Source organism: Schistocerca nitens, chromosome 5 (genome assembly GCF_023898315.1).
Source record: "Schistocerca nitens isolate TAMUIC-IGC-003100 chromosome 5, iqSchNite1.1, whole genome shotgun sequence".
NCBI classification, from domain to species: domain Eukaryota; kingdom Metazoa; phylum Arthropoda; class Insecta; order Orthoptera; family Acrididae; genus Schistocerca; species Schistocerca nitens.
Window position 1 is genome coordinate 586,704,298 of NC_064618.1, and position 20,468 is coordinate 586,724,765.

General features: G+C 43.9%; 1 protein-coding gene across 1 annotated transcript in view; it reads right to left on the reverse strand.

The window, feature by feature from the left end:
* The window catches only part of LOC126259878 (M-phase inducer phosphatase-like), a 402,459-nt gene that overhangs the window by 124,045 nt on the left and 257,946 nt on the right, over positions 1-20,468 (reverse strand). The window lies entirely within an intron of this gene.

Here is a 20,468-nt window from a genome sequence, read left to right on the forward strand (position 1 = left end):
AAGAAGGAAGAAAATATGCAAAATATTGACAGCAAAGGAAACAAGCAACCAGCCAAAGAATGAAGAGGTTTTGGGAAGAGGAAAAGAATAAGGAAACAAGAAAAAAAACTGAATACTCACGTAACATTCAAGTTAATCGCAGTCCTGGGGGCAAAAATTTGTAATTATTTTATTATGTATACATAAACACACAATTCAGGTATTAGTAAGACCTGACACTCTTGCACTGATGACATTGAAAACTACGTTGAAAATCACGAGGAGCGTCATCCTGTTGCTTATATTCGTGAATTTTTAAAATGAATATTAAGGTTAATTTCTGGCTGCTTGACACTAGCACAGCATAGTCACTGCAACAAGCCCGCTACAGCGAACAGGTGTCGGCCGGGCTGGCCGATGTGGTCACTGACGGCAATGCGGGCGGCAGTTAGGCCACTTCCTCAGCAACCACTCAGCACGTGATGAGGTTCATCGACCGGAAGTGGAATGCGTGTGGAACGCGCAAGCCTGAGACCCGGTCACCGCCACAGAAACACTGCACGGTCCTTCCCACCAGCGATACCACCACTTCACCGAAATTCAAAATGTGTCATTTACGAACAAAGGTCACCTCTCAAAATCGATAAAACTTCTGCCACGTATTGTTAACTGAAAACAAATATTTTTTTGTGCTAGTATTAGAGCCGTGAATGGCTTAGGTGGAGTTCAATGGCTTAGGTGGAGTTCGGACAGGAAAGCGCTGACAGTCGCACATTTTATTTCCTATCCTTAGTCCATCTCAATTCGACGTCTTTGGCTTCACCATTAGATTACAGGTTTGCTTTGCAAAGACGTGGAACTCACACTGCAACGTCACGAACGATTTTCGCCGATATGTGACCAAATTACATACAACTTGTATTTCGAATGAAAATTTGATGTACAGAATTTATAATATATTACATTATGTAGAATGTCACTGAGCACACACCATCTTGGTAAATTCATCTGTCACTCAGCATGATCCGTCAACTTTAACTGTCTCATGGACGTGGAATCTCCTTTCACCAGGGAGACTCATCCTTACACTGTTTTGTCGTCCATTATTAAACACCCAGAAAGGCCAACTCGCAGTGTTGCTACAGTCGATTACCCCACTGTAAGGACGCGATCAAAACACTTCCGTTTGAAGGACGTACAGTCCAGAATCCACCTACACACCAGGTTGACGACAGCCGTTGGGCAAAACACCATGCCTTGCTGCGTGCAGAAATCTTTAACTGCCTGCTGCACATCCTCATCCACAGGAATTTTCGACGATTTAAGGCTCTCTTTAAGGAGCAAAGGAGTGATAAATGCATGGGGACTAAAGTGCGGGTTCAACAGTGTCTCCCAGCTGAGCTGGCGTAACTTCTGCTGGCCTCCCTGATCGACAGGCGTCTTGTGTCTTATCACAACCAGTACGGAACTTGGCGCACCACTCCACAACGGTAACTTTCGACAAACACGTTGCCCCATCACATTCTTGAGTCTCCGTAGCCACGAGGTCAGGGGCGCCTTGCCACGGCTCGCGCGGCTCCCCCCGTCGGAGGTTCGAGTCCTCACTCGGGCATTGGTGTGTGAGAGTTTTCCTTAGCCTAAGCTAATTTAAGTTAGATTAAGTAGTGTGTAAGCCTAGGGACCGATGACCTCAGCAGTTTAGCCCATAGGAACTTACCACAAATTTCAATTCTCCGTTGGATGTTTCCTAGTGTTTGTCCTTCGGCAGAAAAGAAAGAGTACCAGCACTATTGTCCTGTTTGGATGCATGTGGTAATAAAGTCGCCGCAGTTCGCGTTCCCGCATTTACCCCAAGTACGTTGCAAAAACGCCCACATGTCGGTGCTTGTATACCCCCATCGGAGTCGCGCTACGCTGCATTTACGCTGCAGCAACGTCCTCATACGGAAACTTTTTGATCGCCCCTTATATACTGAGCGTTCATCTTAAGATGACAGGTTTCGTAATTTACAAATTATGTGCATTTCGTCTGTTACTAAAACTAAGTGTATTTCCTATACGCATATTCCCTGACAACTGTAGCTTCACGTTATAAAAACAAACCTATGACACACTTTTCCGCTGTTCGTGTGTTCCACTCCTTAAACCATCTTCACACAAGTTGGAGTACTTCAATGTGTCTCGCAACCTGTCCACCTACCCTGTGTTACTACGACGTGGTTTCTGAATGTGACTGCGGGTGCCCGTCAACGTCATCTGCAACTGCAGCTCTACTCCACGATAGTTACGGACTGCATATGGTGCACGTAAGACACAAAATTTGTTTCCGAAAATAAACACGCCTGAAATAGCTAAGTTAACCTTGTAAGCAATTTTACGAAGATAAGCAGTGAGAATCCCAAATAAAATTGCGGAGACTATGATTCAAGACGACAGTGACAATAATAATAATAATAATAATAATAATAATAATAATAATCTAATAATATTCCAACTTCTTTTGGAAGTTTATACATGTTAACAAGCTCATTACATTTTGAAATTTTATGGCAACTAAGAAACCTAAGGACACCTCAGATGTTTAACATCCCACAAACAGGAAGTCCGCTACGAAGGCGACTTCGATCACAACTGTAGGCCCACATGGGACTTGTATCGAAGTGTCCAATATCGCAAATTCTGGTGTGTCCACCAGGTGTGTGATTATGTATGCGATGGACCACCGTTTAAGTTTTATTTCATCTATGTTAATTACACGTACTGGCTGGTTCAACTATGAGCTCAATTTGGTCCTAAGGAACTAGTCGAATAAGTAACGATTAAAACATTGGTCGTTTATATTTTTTATTTTACTCGACTTCTGAACTCGGCAAGCCACCTTAAGATGTGTATGAAGGACGCAGGGCACTTCGAGTATTACAATGAAATGAACACCCTTAGCAGCTTACAGGCGTTTACATAACCGGGACAGATGAAAATGTGTGCCCCGACCGGGACTCGAACCCGAGATCTCCTGCTTACATGGCAGAGGCTCTTTCCATCTGAGCCACCGAGGGGACAGAGGACAGTGCGACTGCAGGGATTTATCTCTGGCACGCCTCCCGCGAAACCCACATTCTCAACGTATTGTCCCGCACTACATTCGTAGTGCCCCCGCCCATGATACTCATTACTCGCGGCGCGTTGCCGATTCCCGTAATAGTTCGGGCACTGTTTGTGCATTAGCACGGCAGAAGAAGAAGAAGAAGAAGAAGAAGATGGTCAAGTGGCCGGTGAGCCTATATATATATATATATATATATATATATATATATATATATATACTTCGAGTATCACTGACACTTCCTCCTTTTCCTGTTCCTGTCGCGAATGGCGCAAGGAAACAGCTACTCCATGTGATTTCCAATCAGTGGAGATTGAAACAGCGATTGCTTGAACAAAAATTTCTGGATAACTTCAAATTCCCAACTACATACTTGCTTTTATGTTAAAATGTTTGACTACCGATGTGTCCGTGCCAAATATTATTACAAGAATTATTATTCAGCTCGTTAAATTCCACGTTGTAGCAGCAGAAATCGTCACGACTCAGATTAACAGCTTCAGTAAGAGCAAGATGAAGATTAAACAGCTGACTGAAGAACAAGATGTACGACGCATGACAAGGAAAAACAAATGAGACCACTTTCCAGAAACTGCTGTTGCTCTAAGTAATCCTGGCTTATTAAATTAGAACTGCTGCAGAGGTAGTGTAAGTGTTCAGCTTCATGTGAATGACGGATTCTTCAAAAAATTCTTTCAATGTACAGCTTTCTTTCCTACTAAAACGAAAGAATGGTGAACACTTAAGTTCCAAACAAACGTGCTGCTCAATCCAACGTGGTTTTATGCAAATTTAGCTGCCTTTTGAGTATTGCAACCAAATTTACAGACTCGAGAATAAACAATGATGATTTATTTTTTATTTTACAATTAGCGTGTTAATAAGACGTCGCACACTGGAGATTCAGCATATATTTGCGTGGCTCACAATTTATCCTAACATCACTGCTTCATAAGCAAGTAAGTCTTAATTCAGCTAGTAAACACTGCTGTGCAACGTCCTTTCTTGTGTTTTCTATTGAGTTCATTTTGGAAGCAAAGTCTTACAAACTTGCCTACTCAATTTCGAGTACAAAGATCTAACGCTCATTGCTCTACCATAACGGAACAGTGGAACTCCAACTGCAGTCGCCAAACATTCATTGAACATCCAGGTGACTGCCATGGACTCTGCCATATCCATTGGATTACTTTAACAATAGCACCATAGAAGAGATATTAGTATCCACTTAACGTCTGGTGGTGATATCGCTCTCAGCTGTTATGCAGTCATGCTAACAACTGCCCAGACATTAAAGTGCAACCAGCACTAAACCAATAATAATAGACAGGAAGATGAATCCAAATACGTAAATCTCCTAACAAGTAGTTTTCAACATTGTGAAGATCACAGTGATGAAGTAAATGACACAGTTTTTCTGACACTGTTATAGTGAGGCTAGACTGCACACTACAAGATAGCAACTTCAGCACAGTAAATCTTGGAGTAGTCATAAGGACGTCGTGATAAAAAGTTCGCACACTGTGCACATCGAAGTAAACAAGCGGTATTGGAAAAAGAAGCGTTGACTGTACTACTAGTTCGGGGAAATCCGTCCTTACCAGTGATGTGAAACACAGCTCTTCAGGGCGTACGCTGTTCCTTTCAGGAGGCAGCCAGCAGGACCACGATTCCCGCGCGAAACACAAACCTGCTTGCACGCCCACCACCAAACGCCTGGCTTGCAACGCCCCCGTTCGCCGAAGTAATAAGACTTCTTTAGGCTTCGTCAATTGCACTCTACAAATTCCGCAGCGGTCAGAGACCCGAGGAAATATCCGCGGGAAACATTAGGAACTGTCCATAAACATCAATCTGGGAGACGCTAAATATACGCAGCCGTCAGCACAGCCGCCGTTTGAGATTCCAATAGATTTACATTATCAAATCACTCAGTACTTAACAGTGATTAATCGAAAAATACTGTTAACGACGTACGCTGATTATGACAACTATCATAGAAAGCGATAAACAAAGCCATCACATTATAATCCTTGCTCCGAGTTTCCAAGCATTTTCCCCACTGTTGTTGTTTTCATTCCGACGACTGGTTCGATGCAGCTCTCCATGCTACTATATCCTGTGCAAGCCTCTTCATCTCCGAATTGGCGATCCCTTGACGTCTCTGAGTTGGACCTCTCAAATGATCCCTTCTTCCAGTCAGGTTGTGCCACATTTCCTTTCTCATCAGTTCTATTCTGTACCTCATTAGCTACGCGATCCACCCACCTTCAGCATTCTTCTGTAGCACTACATTTCGAAAGCTTCTCTTCTGTTTTTGTCTAAACTGTTTCACTTTCAAACATGGCTACACTTCAAACAGAAACCTTCAGAAAAGATTTCGGAACACGTAGGTCTATATTCGATGTTAAAAAACTCTCTTTTTGAGAAACGCTTTTGTGGCCATTTTACATTTCAAATCCTCTCTACTTCGAGCATCATCAGTTATTTTGCTGCCCATGTGGCAAAACTTTTCTAATCGAATTCCGTCAGCACCACCTGATTTAATTCGATTACATTCCATTATCCTTGTTCTGCTTTTGTTCATGTCCATCTTTTGTCCTCCTTTCAAGACACCATCTATACTATTGAACTGCTTTTCGAAGTCCTTCGCGTTCTCTGACAATTACAATGTCGTCAGGAAAACCTCAAAGATCTTATTTCTTCCTCCTGAACTTTAATTCCTAGCCTAAATTCTTCTTTGGTTCCTTTACTGCTTGCTCATCGTACAGACTGAACAACATCGCGGAAATAGGCTACAACCCTTTGTCATTCCCTTCTTAACCACTGGTTTCCTTTCATACCCCCCCGTCTTTCACCAGTGTCATCTGGTACAAGTTGTGAACAGTCTTTCGCTCCCCCTACCAGTTTTCTCAGTCCTCTGTAAGGAATTCGTGTTAGTATTTTGCACTACATTTGTTCAACAAATCAAATGTATGTGTATGGGTGGTAACTCCTCAATGATATAAACACTACCATCTTGGTTGTTGCGTTACCACTCGGGACGTTCGTCGTTGACACGACGGTATTCGAAAGAGTACGACTGGAATTACTCTCAATCTGCCTTCATAGCAATCGGAGTTTGAATCTTTACAGGCTCACAACAAGTAAGGATACCCCAAGAAGCACAGATTTATGATCCGTTCCAGTAAGCTTCACTGGCTTCCCTATGATGGCCTGGACATAATGACGTTTATAGAGTAACGTACAGCCTCCATGAACCCGAAGGTTGGCTTTATCACTGCAGTGCTTTATTAGGCACGGTCCGTTTCAAGACGGTATGCCCTCGCCTTTCCTCGACCTCCGAACCAACTTACCGAACAGTTCTACGGGAATTTTTGTTTGAAGTGGACACTTTCACCTAAGAGGCAATTCACTGTAGTCCACGATACGCTTTCTGCGAAAGATGTTAATCCTTCAATGGTTCAAGAAAGAGCCTCTCTGGAATTTGTACGAGGAATAACAGTAGTCTCTCCTTGCCTGAAATGAAGAGCTGTAGCCATTACAGATTTTTTTTTTGTGTGTGTGTGTGTGTGTGTGTGTGTGTGTGTGTGTGTGTGTGTGTGTGTGAGAGAGAGAGAGAGAGAGAGAGAGAGAGAGAGAGAGAGAAAGAGAAATGCTGAAGCTGAAATAGCTATCAAAGTGGAAATGATGGCCGCCTGAGGATGGAATGCCTCCTGTGTCGGTCGGTGGTTAGTGATTCCCACCGACGCCGCCAGCGCAGCCGAACTGGTTCCAGGTAGCAAGCAGCCTGTTACGGTACAATGCTCGTGAAGTGAGCGCGCCAGTCCTTTCCTTAGGCGGGAAGAAATTGCGCGACTGTCCAACTCGTCCTACTGCAACCTACGTAGTCGTTTTTATGTAACTGTATTCTCAAACAGTGGCGTATAAATAATATTGAGGTGTATAGCAACTCGTTGCCATTAACATCACTGGAGGATTAGCACTAGCCGGTTGCGTAAGTATGGAGAAGGAAATGGGTGCTGTAGTTGAATGAACAACGCAGGTTTTTTGAGCTGTTCAGGCATTCAAATTTTCGCTAATTTTTCGTGTGATGTGCTCATCTTTTCATCTACAAGTAATTACTAGACTCTTGATAATGCATTTGTGTGTATTCTACTTTGTTCAGACAAGAATTTTTTTCTCCGACAACGCTTCGATGGCGCGGCGTGTGTCTCATTAATGTGTGCCTACTTCTGGAAAGAGTCTACTGGATTTCGTAATGGAACTTCATTTCGGGATTTATATGTCCACTTTATTTTTAACGTTCTCCGATAGCAGAAATTTCAAAATTTTCCTGTTTCTCCTCCTGCTACTTTCCGATGGTTCGCGTACCATTTTCAGGCAATACAGGGTTGGAGAAGTAGAAACTTCTTCCTTATTTCGGTATCATCTTATACAATTAGATCTCTCCCACCTCTATGTCAATCTATTTGGATCTTTCTTGCTTTAGCCATTCCGTGTAATCTAGTCTCCTAGATTTGAGAACTCCGACTTCTTCCACTGCTGTGTCGCTCCGGATTTAGATGTTGTTGTTGTTGTTGTGGTCTTCAGTCCTGAGACTGGTTTGATGCAGCTCTCCATGCTACTCTATCCTGTGCAAGCTTCTTCATCTCCCAGTACCTACTGCAACCTACGTCCTTCTGAATCTGCTTAGTGTATTCACCTCTTGGTCTCCCTCTACGATTTTTACCCTCCACGCTGCCCTCCAATGCTAAATTTGTGATCCCTTGATGCCTCAAAACATGTCCTACCAACCGATCCCTTCTTCTAGTCAAGTTGTGCCACAAACTTCTCTTCTCCCCAATCCTATTCAATACCTCCTCATTAGTTACGTGATCGACCCACCTTATCTTCAGCATTCTTCTGTAGCACCACATTTCGAAAGCTTCTATTCTCTTCTTGTCCAAACTAGTTATCGTCCATGTCTCACTTCCATACATGGCTACACTCCATACAAACACTTTCAGAAACGACTTCCTGACACCTAAATCTATACTCGATGTTAATAAATTTCTCTTCTTCAGAAACGATTTCCTTGCCATTGCCAGTCTACATTTTATATCCTCTCTACTTCGACCATCATCGGTTATTTTACTCCCCAAATAGCAAAACTCCTTTACTACTTTAAGTGTCTCATTTCCTAATCTAATTCCCTCAGCATCACCCGACTTAATTCGACCACATTCCATTATCCTTGTTTTGCTTTTGTTGATGTTCATCTTATATCCTCCTTTCAAGACACTGTCCATTCCGTTCAACTGCTCTTCCAAGTCCTTTGCTGTCTCTGACAGAATTACAATGTCATCGGCGAACCTCAAAGTTTTTATTTCTTCTCCATGAATTTTAATACCTACTCCGAATTTTTCTTTTGTTTCCTTTACTGCTTGCTCAATATACAGATTGAATAACATCGGGGAGAGGCTACAACCCTGTCTCACTCCTTTCCCAACCACTGCTTCCCTTTCATGCCCCTCGACTCTTATAACTGCCATCTGGTTTCTGTACAAATTGTAAATAGCCTTTCGCTCCCTGTATTTTACCCCTGCCACCTTCAGAATTTGAAAGAGAGTATTCCAGTCAACATTGTCAAAAGCTTTCTCTAAGTCTACAAATGCTAGAAACGTAGGTTTGCCTTTTCTTAATCTTTCTTCCAAGATAAGTCGTAAGGTCAGTATTGCCTCACGTGTTCCAACATTTCTACGGAATCCAAACTGATCTTCCCCTAGGTCGGCTTCTACCAGTTTTTCCATTCGTCTGTAAAGAATTCGCGTTAGTATTTTGCAGCTGTGACTTATTAAACTGATAGTTCGGTAATTTTCACATCTGTCAACACCTGCTTTCTTTGGGATTGGAATTATTATATTCTTCTTGAAGTCTGAGGGTATTTCGCCTGTCTCATACATCGTGCTCACCAGATGGTAGAGTTTTGTCATGACTGGCTCTCCCGAGGCTGTCAGTAGTTCTAATGGAATGTTGTCTACTCCCGGGGCCTTGTTTTGACTCAGGTCTTTCAGTGCTCTGTCAAACTCTTCACGCAGTATCTTATCTCCCATTTCGTCTTCATCTACATCCTCTTCCATTTCCATAATATTGTCCTCAAGTACATCGCCCTTGTATAAACCCTCTATATACTCCTTCCACCTTTCTGCCTTCCCTTCTTTGCTTAGAACTGGGTTTCCATCTGAGCTCTTGATATTCATACAAGTGGTTCTCTTCTCTCCAAAGGTCTCTTTAATTTTCCTGTAGGCAGTATCTATCTTACCCCTAGTGAGACAAGCCTCTACATCCTTACATTTGTCCTCTAGCCATCCCTGCTTAGCCATTTTGCACTTCCTGTCGATTTCATTTTTGAGACGTTTGTATTCCTTTTTGCCTGCTTCATTTACTGCATTTTTATATTTTCTCCTTTCATCAATTAAATTCAGTATTTCTTCTGTTACCCAAGGATTTCTATTAGCCCTCGTCTTTTTACCTACTTGATCATCTGCTGCCTTCACCACTTCATCCCTCAGAGCTACCCATTCTTCTTCTACTGTATTTCTTTCCCCCATTCCTGTCAATTGTTCCCTTATGCTCTCCCTGAAACTCTCTACAACCTCTGGTTCTTTCAGTTTATCCAGGTCCCATCTCCTTAAATTCCCACCTTTTTGCAGTTTCTTCAGTTTCAATCTGCAGTTCATAACCAATAGATTGTGGTCAGAATCCACATCTGCCCCAGGAAATGTCTTACAATTTAAAACCTGGTTCCTAAATCTCTGTCTTACCATTATATAATCTATCTGAAACCTGTCAGTATCTCCAGGCTTCTTCCATGTATACAGCCTCCTTTCATGATTCTTGAACCAAGTGTTAGCTATGATTAAGCTATGCTCTGTGCAAAATTCTACAAGGCGGCTTCCTCTTTCATTCCTTCCCCCCAATCCATATTCACCTACTATGTTTCCTTCTCTCCCTTTTCCTACTGATGAATTCCAGTCACCCATGACTATTAAATTTTCGTCTCCCTTCACTACCTGAATAATTTCTTTTATCTCGTCATACATTTCATCAATTTCCTCATCATCTGCAGAGCTAGTTGGCATATAAACTTGTACTACTGTAGTAGGCATGGGCTTTGTGTCTATTTTGGCCACAATAATGCGTTCACTATGCTGTTTGTAGTAGCTAACCCGCACTCCTATTTTTTATTCATTATTAAACCTACTCCTGCATTACCCCTATTTGATTTTGTATTTATAACCCTGTAATCACCTGACCAAAAGTCTTGTTCCTCCTGCCACCGAACTTCACTAATTCCCACCATATCTAACTTTAACCTATCCATTTCCCTTTTCAAATTTTCTAACCTACCTGCCCGATTAAGTGATCTGACATTCCACGCTCCGATCCGTAGAACGCCAGTTTTCTTTCTCCTGATAACGACGTCCTCTTGAGTAGTCCCCGCCCGGAGATCCGAATGGGGGACTATTTTACCTCCGGAATATTTTACCCAAGAGGACGCCATCATCATTTAATCATACAGTAGAGCTGCATGTCCTCGGGAAAAATTACGGCTGTAGTTTCCCCTTGCTTTCAGCCGTTCGCAGTACCAGCACAGCAAGGCCGTTTTGGTTAATGTTACAAGGCCAGATCAGTCAATCATCCAGACTGTTGCCCCTGCAACTACTGAAAAGGCTGCTGCCCCTCTTCAGGAACCACATGTTTGTCTGGCCTCTCAACAGATACCCCTCCGTTGTGGTTGCACCTACGGTACGGCCATCTGTATCGCTGAGGCACGCAAGCCTCCCCACCAACGGCAAGGTCCATGGTTCATGGGGGAAGATTTAGATGTTAAGAAAATGATTCTCGTTGTTATTACTTTGCAACATATTCGTCTTCGCTTGGACCATCGTTATAGCATATTCCGTGGTATTTACACCGTGTACATTCATTCAATCAGCTGTTTTCACGTCTCCCTCAGTCATTCAGGAGGGCTATGTCGTCTATTAACCTAACCGTTTATGTCTTGTCTTTGTGCTTCCATTCCTCTTCCGAAATTTTCTGTCGCTTAATACTGATACGGTAGGGATTTGGTCCATGTGTTCCAAAAATACACACACACACACACACACACACACACACACACACACACACACACACACACACACACACAGGGGGGAGGGAGGGAGGGAGAGAGAGGGAGGGAGAGAGAGAGAGAGAGAGAGAGAGAGGGAGAGAGAGAGAGAGAGAGAGAGAGGGAGAGAGAGGGAGAGAGAGAGAGAGAGATCCTTCCAGCCAAACTTGCAGCACGCTAACGCATGCCGTCGGCCTAGCGCTCGCGCACCAGAAGTCACCTTGGAGTAAAACAGTTCACGGTACTTGGGAACACACGCTCCTAAATTTTGCATATGGAACCATTAAACCAGTCTCGTCTTTGTTGTATTTAGTAGACCAATATGTTCACAAAGCGGTTCCATTTATGGAATATCGAGAACTAACTGTCTACGTAGTAGGATCTCTTAATCGCCTGCACTACACGCCATTACATCATACCACGTTTTTGCAACGATCGCAGATGCCGAAATCGGTATAAAGTCCCGCAGCTGTTGCAGTTCAAAAGGACAATGTATCTTGGTGATGGGCACAAAAGTCTAGCCAAATAACTTTAAGGATTAGAGATTAACACGGGAATCTGCACTACGACTCGACCCCGAAAAAGGCGCTGTGGCCCAAACGGGTGCCTTTCCTCAAGTACCAAACCCCGCTAATACTTAAAAGGAAGTGTAGCCACGAAACAAGAAAGAGGCATCGACAAGTACAGTGGCGATTAAACGTAAGATAACAGCGGTGTCTCTCACGTCGCATCATAAATCACTGAGCACAAGTTTGCTTTAGATGCTGCGGAAAATGGCAAGCAGCAGCTGAAGTGTTCGCGGTGCCACAAGGCTGCCTACACTGCAAGTTGATGGCCAGAAGAGATCTCGCGCCGCGCCGGGGCCAACGTCCCGCCGCCGTGACGACGTGGGGAGGCGGACGTTCCCGCCAAGAGAAGCTGCGCCCGCCTCGCTCGGCCGCGCCGCACCGCGCCCAGCCACGCCGCGATTCAAACACAGCCAACGGCCGGTCGACCGGCTAGCTCCTCCCGCGCTCGCATCTTTGTCTCCGCGGCTCTAGCCTACACCAACACCAAGTGCGCCCACGCTACCGTTTGAGGTAAGCTCAGACCCTCTCCCGATATGTCCGCTGACATCGCCATCGAGAGGAACAGGAACAGTGGTAACCGTATCCACCTGATCGCAGGAGGTCTGAGTTGCAATCCTGTGACGATAACCAAGATTGGGCGAGATACTGTCGGTGATTAATTCGAAGGACTTTCTAATCAGTTGTGCAGGTAGTACTTACCAAGAACACTGACTTATCTCGAACCCTAAACGCAGAAAGGAAGTAACTAAACCACAAAATCTGCATCTAGGAAACTGACGCCTGGCCAGGAGATTCGAGTAACGGCGACCAGACCCAAATACCTACACTGATTCAGTTTACTTATATATACTGTTTAATAGAGAGAAACCGTATGTTTGCGAACTATGTGAGTATTGTTTAGTGTAAATATGAAAATGAAGCATTTCAGTGAAGATTTTCAGGTGTGTTGCACAAGACAAGGTCTGCATTACGACTTACTTCTGGAAAAGGTTATCTTTCAATATTTTAAGAGAAATAAATGTATCAGATGGCATCAAAATGGAAGATCGGAAACATTGACGTGGCTGGTAATCACGTCACATTCTGTCACGTACGTTGCAGCCTCCGTAATCTGTAGACCGGACGGTTGCGGAAAGCGCAAAGTTGTGCTCTGCGCTTGAAAGTATGTATACTACAAATTATGTCTCTCGGTTGCTTGTGGTGAATCTCTCGCTTACCACCGTTAGCAGAGGTGACAGTCGCAACAATTGGAATAAAAATTCACTGAGTAACACACTACGATCACGTTTAACGCTCGCACCGGATACCACATTCACAACAGAGCGCTGAAAACACTACTGAACGCTCACTGCTATCGCAGAATGCGTGACCTAGATGCGCAGTACAAATCTAAACTGGACCGACATCGTTCGTTATCACTAGTGACTTGACGAAGAGCTTCGGATATCCAATAATCACCCGACATTTTTACGAACTAGTTAAGATCTGAAACGGAATCTACTCAGCCCTATAAACTCAATGACATAATAATAACCATAAAACAAACAGTGAAACACTTATACAAACCGCTGACGTTGCATCAAACAGAAAGCCCTGAACGACAGTACTCATCACACGACGTTTTACAAATTCTAATTAGAGAAGTCCCAAATGACAATATTCTGCTGTAATACAACCCGACGTTCAGCGCAAAATTACGAGTGTGCTAGGCTGCCCAGGTAAAGAATAAATGCATGGATACTTTTGTAAAAAAAGGTCAAGGGCTGCTGGAATACGTTTAGCTTCTGCATTACAACTTTACTGGAGATCGAATGCCTCCTCCGTATGACTCAACATATTCCGCAAACAATGATCGGGTGAAATAAAGCACTGTTTGTTACAAGGCATGGAAGTATACACTGGCGCTCAGCTCGATGTGTTCCTTTACTTTAGGAATGCGTTCACTGTATTTCCACACTGTCGCCTGACGAAAAACATACACGAGTCCGGATTATCGGTCCAGCTTTGTGGTTGGATTGAGAAGTTCCTAGCAAATAGAACAGCGTGTCGTTCATAACTGAAAATGGAAAAGTAACCTCGGGATACACCAAGGAAGCGTTGAGGATAGATGAAGGAAAGAGGGAAGTTCCGAAGGGGAGTAGAACGTTTCGCCACATGATCATTTAGTAACCGCCAAAGCATCACTGATATCCTCATCCAACTCTTAATGGCAGACGCTACAAGAGAGCCTTTGTGCATCATCATGTGGTTTACTATTTCCGAGAGCGTACGTTCCTAGCACAGTACTCTAATATATTGCTTCCTACGACTGTTATGTCAAGAAGAGACCATAAAGACAAAATTTAATAAATTTTCGCTCACACAGTCTTGCCAATAACAGCTCTTCACGCGGGCCATTCGCAACTGGAAAAGGGCGTAAATTACAGTGGTACACAAAGTACACTCCGCAACAAACCGCAAGGTGGCTTGTGGCGTGCAGGTATAGATAGAGACGGAGGAGTGGCGGATCAGCAGCTTGACAGTGACGGGTGAACAGCTGGGAATGCATCGGCAGCCTCGTCCCTGACCCTGGCGCCAGGACTTGAGCGGCTGTGCAGTGCACTGTCAGATTAACCTGGCGAGCGAGCGAGGCCGCTGGCTGCCGGCGAAGGCCACGGCACATCGCGGCGATCCACGTGGAGGTGCAGGCAGCGTGGGAGCGTGAACGACCGCGCGGCCGGCCGGCCAGCAGACGGGCTGCGGGCACTTGACACCGCGCGCTGCGGCAGGCGGCGGGCGGGAACACAGGGCCTTGCCCTCAGCGAGGAGCCGCGCCGCTTCCGGCCACTCCCGGGGACGCAGTCGGCGTTCGCTATCTGCCGCGACAACGGCCCGCACCGCCAGCCAAGTTCCCGCCTCGATCGTGTATACCTGAAGTCGCTTCGTTGCCGAAGACTGATCGGTCTACTCAGGCGATTGTGTCAGTTCAGGGTCGGGGCAGGCACAAGATGGGACGGGTTTACTAATTATCGGGAGCGCCAACGTTAGGCGCGTTATGGCGTCCCTTACGGAAGTAGCGTCCAGGGCTAGATGTAGCTATCGAGAGGGCGTGGTGCATTAGTCACCAATCATGTCTGTCGCTTGCGTTCTGAAGCCATCCTCAATACCTACGGGCGGCTGGCAGCAATGGTAAAGACTCCTGATCTCGCTCGTGTCGCAACCAAATGCGCCATCTATTCTGTGACTGTCATGGCTGCAGATTTCTGGGCCTGCGTTACCAGATGGGGAGTTGTAGGACTCCCCTTGATAGGTCAGGGCGGCAGTACACACAGGAAACAGATGCTCGGGTAGCAGAGTACTTGCGCAATGCACATGTGCACATGTTTTCTTTTTCTAGATCTACATCTACATGGATACTCTCCAAACCACATTTAAGTGCCTGGCAGAGGGTTTATCGAACCACTTTCACAATTCTCTATTATTCCAATCTCGTATAGCGCGCGGAAAGAATGAACACCTATATATTTACATACGTGCTCTGATTTCCCTTATTTTATCGTGGTGATCGTTGCGCCCTATGTAGGCCGGTGTCAACAAAATATTTTCGCATTTTTTTTTTACTAGAGAGTAGTTTGAGATCCTCTGATGAACGTTCTCCAGTCGATACGCAGAGAGCGATATTAGATCGCGTGCAAATTACACATTTTTCTGTCTAAATTTTAACAGCCAGCAGTCGAAGAATTCGTAACAAAGTTCCTGAATTTACTGCCCTCCAGAGAAGTAGTACAGCTCAAATATTCTCGGTACCGAGAGCTGGTTGAAACGCTTAGTTGAAAGCTCCGAAATATTTAGCGAGGCATAGAATGTGTACGGAAAATAAAGATTAGACGCCATAGGAGGGTGAGTGTTCATTGCTTTAGACAAAAATGTCGTGTGTATTGAGGTCGACATTCAGTCTGACTGTGATGTTACCCCCCGACACTAGCAGCTGGCCTAGCTTAACTCAATTACCTCATGTTTTTACCGACCACCAGATTACATCGCAACGGTTGCACATTCATTCAAGGAAAGTCTACGCTCAGCAGCGCGGAAATATCTAGAGGCGACTTTAATCTACGGTGTACAGACTGCAACGTCTATGAGTTCATTGCAGTTGGTAAGGGCAAACAGTATCGTGTAGTTTTGAATACGTTTTGCGGAAAGTGCCTTTAACAACTATTTACACAACGCACACGCAATAGAAATATTGACTGTTGAATGCCCGAGCATACCGTTTGGGCTCCCACATCTGTGATAGCTGGAAGACTTCGTAAGTAACAATATCCTTGTCTCTAACGAATACTCAGACAACCTACTGGGTTCTATCAGGAGTGCCCCAGGAAGTGTGGTAGAACCACTCCTATTTTCTGCATACATAAATGATGTGACGGACAGGGTGAGCAGCGACTTACGGCTGTTTGCTGATGCCTCTGTGGTGTACGAGAAGATGTCGTGAGTGAGTGAAGGATGATACAAGATGATTTAGACAATTTCTGGCTGGTATGATGAATATCTGTTTGCTCTAAATGTAGAAAAATGTAAGTTAGCTGCTAAGTACGAAAAACAAACCTGTAATGTTGGAATACAGTATTGGTAGAGTGCTGCCTGGCAGAATCAACTCACCTCGATTAAATACGTAGGTGTAACGTTGCAAAACGATATGAAATGGAATGATCACGAAAGGATGATAGTAGTGAAGGCGAATGCCAACTTCGTTTCATTGGGAGAATTCTGGCGGAGGAGGAAGAGAAGATAAAACACTGAACTTCTCGTCGACAACGATGTCATTATAGACGGAATACAAGCTCGGATTAGGGAAGGATGGAGAAGGAAAGCAGCCGTGCCCTTTTGAAGGGGCCATTATGGCCTTTGCCTTAAGGGATTTAGGGAGATCACGGAAAACCCAAATTAGGATGGCTGGATGTGAGTTTGAACCGTCGTCCTCCCGAACGCGAGTCCAGTGAGCTAACCCATTGCGCTATCCCGCATGGTACAGAATTTTGGGAAAGCGTAGCTAACCTATAAAGGAGACTATATACACAACAGTAGTGCGACCCATTCTTGAGCACTGTGAGTGTTTGGGATCCCTAACGGGTCGGATTAAAGGACGATACGAAAGGAATTCAGAGGCGTGTTGCAGATTTGTTACCGATAGGTTCGATCGGCATACAAAAATTACGCAGTTGCCTCATGAACTCAAATGGGAATCCTGCAAAGGAAGACACCGCTCTTTTCGCGAGACACTATCAGGGAAATCTGAGCGTGTAGTATCAAATAACCGGCATTTGAGACCGAATGCAGAACAATTCTGCTGCCGGCGACAAATATTTCGCATAAGGAACACACACACACACACACACACACAAAATTTGTGAGAAATTATGGCTCGTGCGGAGGCCTTTAGACATTCATTTTTCCTACGTTCTCTTTGCGAGAGTTGCTGGCAGTGTGAAATTCAATTGGACAGCCACCCAGTCTTCCACTCATCCGCTCGAAGTGTAACTCCGTAACTTGGTGGCGGCAATTCAGCATCCATTGTCACTATACCATACTTAACGAAGCATACTAAAATTTCTGAATAAAGGGAATGGTGGTTTGGAAGTTTGTTTCTTTCACAAACCCGTTACGGATTCACTTGGCACAGAGAGACAGTGGGAGATGGATTTTATGAGTACCATTCGCCAACTCACTGTGTATCGGATTTTTATTTACAAGTAGTAAAGGTACCTTCAATCTGAAGGTTGGTTTAAACATCACAATGATTTACTATTGACGCTCCTACTGTTAGTGGTATGCCGTTGCCCTCCTTCGACCTATGAACTGTCTCACCCAGCCAGTTAGAGGGGGTATTATAGCGGAAAGTGGACTTCAAATCACGGTGCAACTCTGAACATTGTCAGAGTTGAGAGAAGCGATGAGTCTTAGCATAATTTTGGACCGCGCCTGTTTACAGGTTTCGATTGTTATTGTGTACGCCAGGGAACAAGGTTTTCTCCAGCCTGGAGGTAATGGTCTGCGTCCCTCCCTAATCCCTCTTAATGGGTACGTCCCTGAGCATACAAAGCCAGTTCCACGTGATTTCCCCACGACGACCAGCAGTCGTGTGCTGCTAGGGCGGAGTTCGTGAGTGGAGATCCTTCTAGATCAACCACGTTTCTTGGTGTAGTGCAGAAGATTGGGAGAATTCTAAGGCCGTTCCCTGACGTGGACGTAGTATTTCGATCAGCACTTTCCTGTTTTTCCCGACGGGTGTTGCAGAGTGATGAACGTGTAGTTGTTCGGTCGAAAGAGGCCTCTGAGCAGAGCACGCAGCACTACTTAGCTGAAGGTGCTGGTAGTTAAAAATAACGGACCTGGCAAGCGTTAACAGATACCAATAAATTTCTTTATCTTCGTGTTAATTTGATTGTAGTTGTTTTGTGTTAACTTTTAACTGTATTCCTGTTTTCTTGTTGTGGTTATTATCAGTGAGAGTTGCTAGTAGCCAGCTGGAGGCATTGGTAAGAACAGTCAGTGGTGAACATATTCCAGTGCAGTGGTCGGATCTCTGAATATTACCTGAAGTAGTGAGGTAGCTACAGGACCTTTAATTACTGACTGTTGAGTCGTTAAGTTGAACAGTGTCTTGCCAGACAAACCCGGTGTGGCGACTCTTGTTTATATTGATTTAGTGGTATGGTAGTGCAGATGGTTGACTCGGATCCGTCAATAAACGTTTCCCATTAAATCTGTGAAGTAATAAGTGGCGTAATTTGTCTCGTGCCTCCTACAACGCCAAGAGTAAGTGGATTGAGACCGCAGCCGCGAGTGACTTCGCCCGACGCCACGGAAGAAGCTCTTTAGAACACACGAAAGGCAAGTTGCAAATTTACTGACGAAAGGCAAGTTGCAAATTTACTGACGAAAGTCCGAGGACTGGCTAGGGATCGAACTCGAGACCTTTTGGAATAGACACATTTCGTCATAGCCTGGTGAAGCAACTGCAGCCTAATTTTGCTAATATCTGGTCAGACGTATAATTTAAGACTAGCAATTACCTCAGATAAAGCAGAGGACTACATCGAACGCATTCCATTCGTCTAACAAGGTTGATTGGAAAAATGGAAAACCATGATTTAAGATGAGAGAGGCATACATGTGCCCACATAGTTTAAACGATTCAGCATCCACTCTTTCTGTCCTTATTTTACATATGGAGACTTCGCCCTTCCAGTAGTAGAAATGTCGATTCAAACTGATCACAATCGCCGCGTGACGATAGTCCATTAGTCAGGATGTCATGTTGCTGGTAACAAGTTTTATTCGCGTCGGTGTCGTCTATGCGAAAGACTGGCCATGGCACCATGCTTCACAGTAACACAAACAACTGCAACATTATTATTATTATTATTATTATTCTTTACTTTCTCAGACGTTAAGTCTGGTTAAAAATTAAAAGTGACGCGAACCTTGATCAGGCGTCACTTCCTTTTAACTGTATGGTATGTGTTATATTGCATTTAGGAACTTTCGGGTAATTGAACATGTATCAATAATTACGGATTTCTGTAGTTGTATATATATGGTTGGATGTAGCTGTATTGCATTGATGTACTGGTGGATATTGTGTGGTATGACTCCTGTAGTTGATAGTATAATTGGTATGATGTCAACTTTATCCTGATGCCACATGTCTTTGACTTCCTCGGCCAGTTGGATGTATTTTTCAATTTTTTCTCCTGTTTTCTTTTGTATATTTGTTGTATTGGGTATGGATATTTCGATTAGTTGTGTTAATTTCTTCTTTTTATTGGTGAGTATGATGTCAGGTTTGTTATGTGGCGTTGTTTTATCTGTTATAATGGTTCTGTTCCAGTATAATTTGTATTCATCATTCTCCAGTACATTTTGTGGTGCATACTTGTATGTAGGAACTTGTTGTTTTAAAAGTTTATGTTGTAGGGCAAGCTGTTGATGTATTATTTTTGCGACATTGTCATGTCTTCTGGGGTATTCTGTATTTGCTAGTATTGTACATCCGCTTGTGATGTGATCTGTTTCTATTTGTTGTTTACAAAGTCTGCATTTATCTGTTGTGGTATTGGGATCTTTAATAATATGCTTGCTGTAATACCTGGTGTTTATTGTTTGATCCTGTATTGCAATCATGAATCCTTCTGTCTCACTGTATATATTGCCTTTTCTTAGCCATGTGTTGGATGCGTCTTGATCGATGTGTGGCTGTGTTAGATGATACGGGTGCTTGCCATGAAGTGTTTTCTTTTTCCAATTTACTTTCTTCGTATCTGTTGATGTTATGTGGTCTAAAGGGTTGTAGAGGTGGTTATGAAATTGTAGTGGTGTAGCCGATGTATTTATATGAGTGATTGCTTTGTGTATTTTGCTAGTTTCTGCTCGTTCTATAAAGAATTTTCTTAAATTGTCTACCTGTCCGTAATGTAGGTTTTTTATATCGATAAATCCCCTTCCTCCTTCCTTTCTGCTTAATGTGAATCTTTCTGTTGCTGAATGTATGTGATGTATTCTATATTTATGGCATTGTGATCGTGTAAGTGTATTGAGTGCTTCTAGGTCTGTGTTACTCCATTTCACTACCCCAAATGAGTAGGTCAATATTGGTATGGCATAAGTATTTATAGCTTTG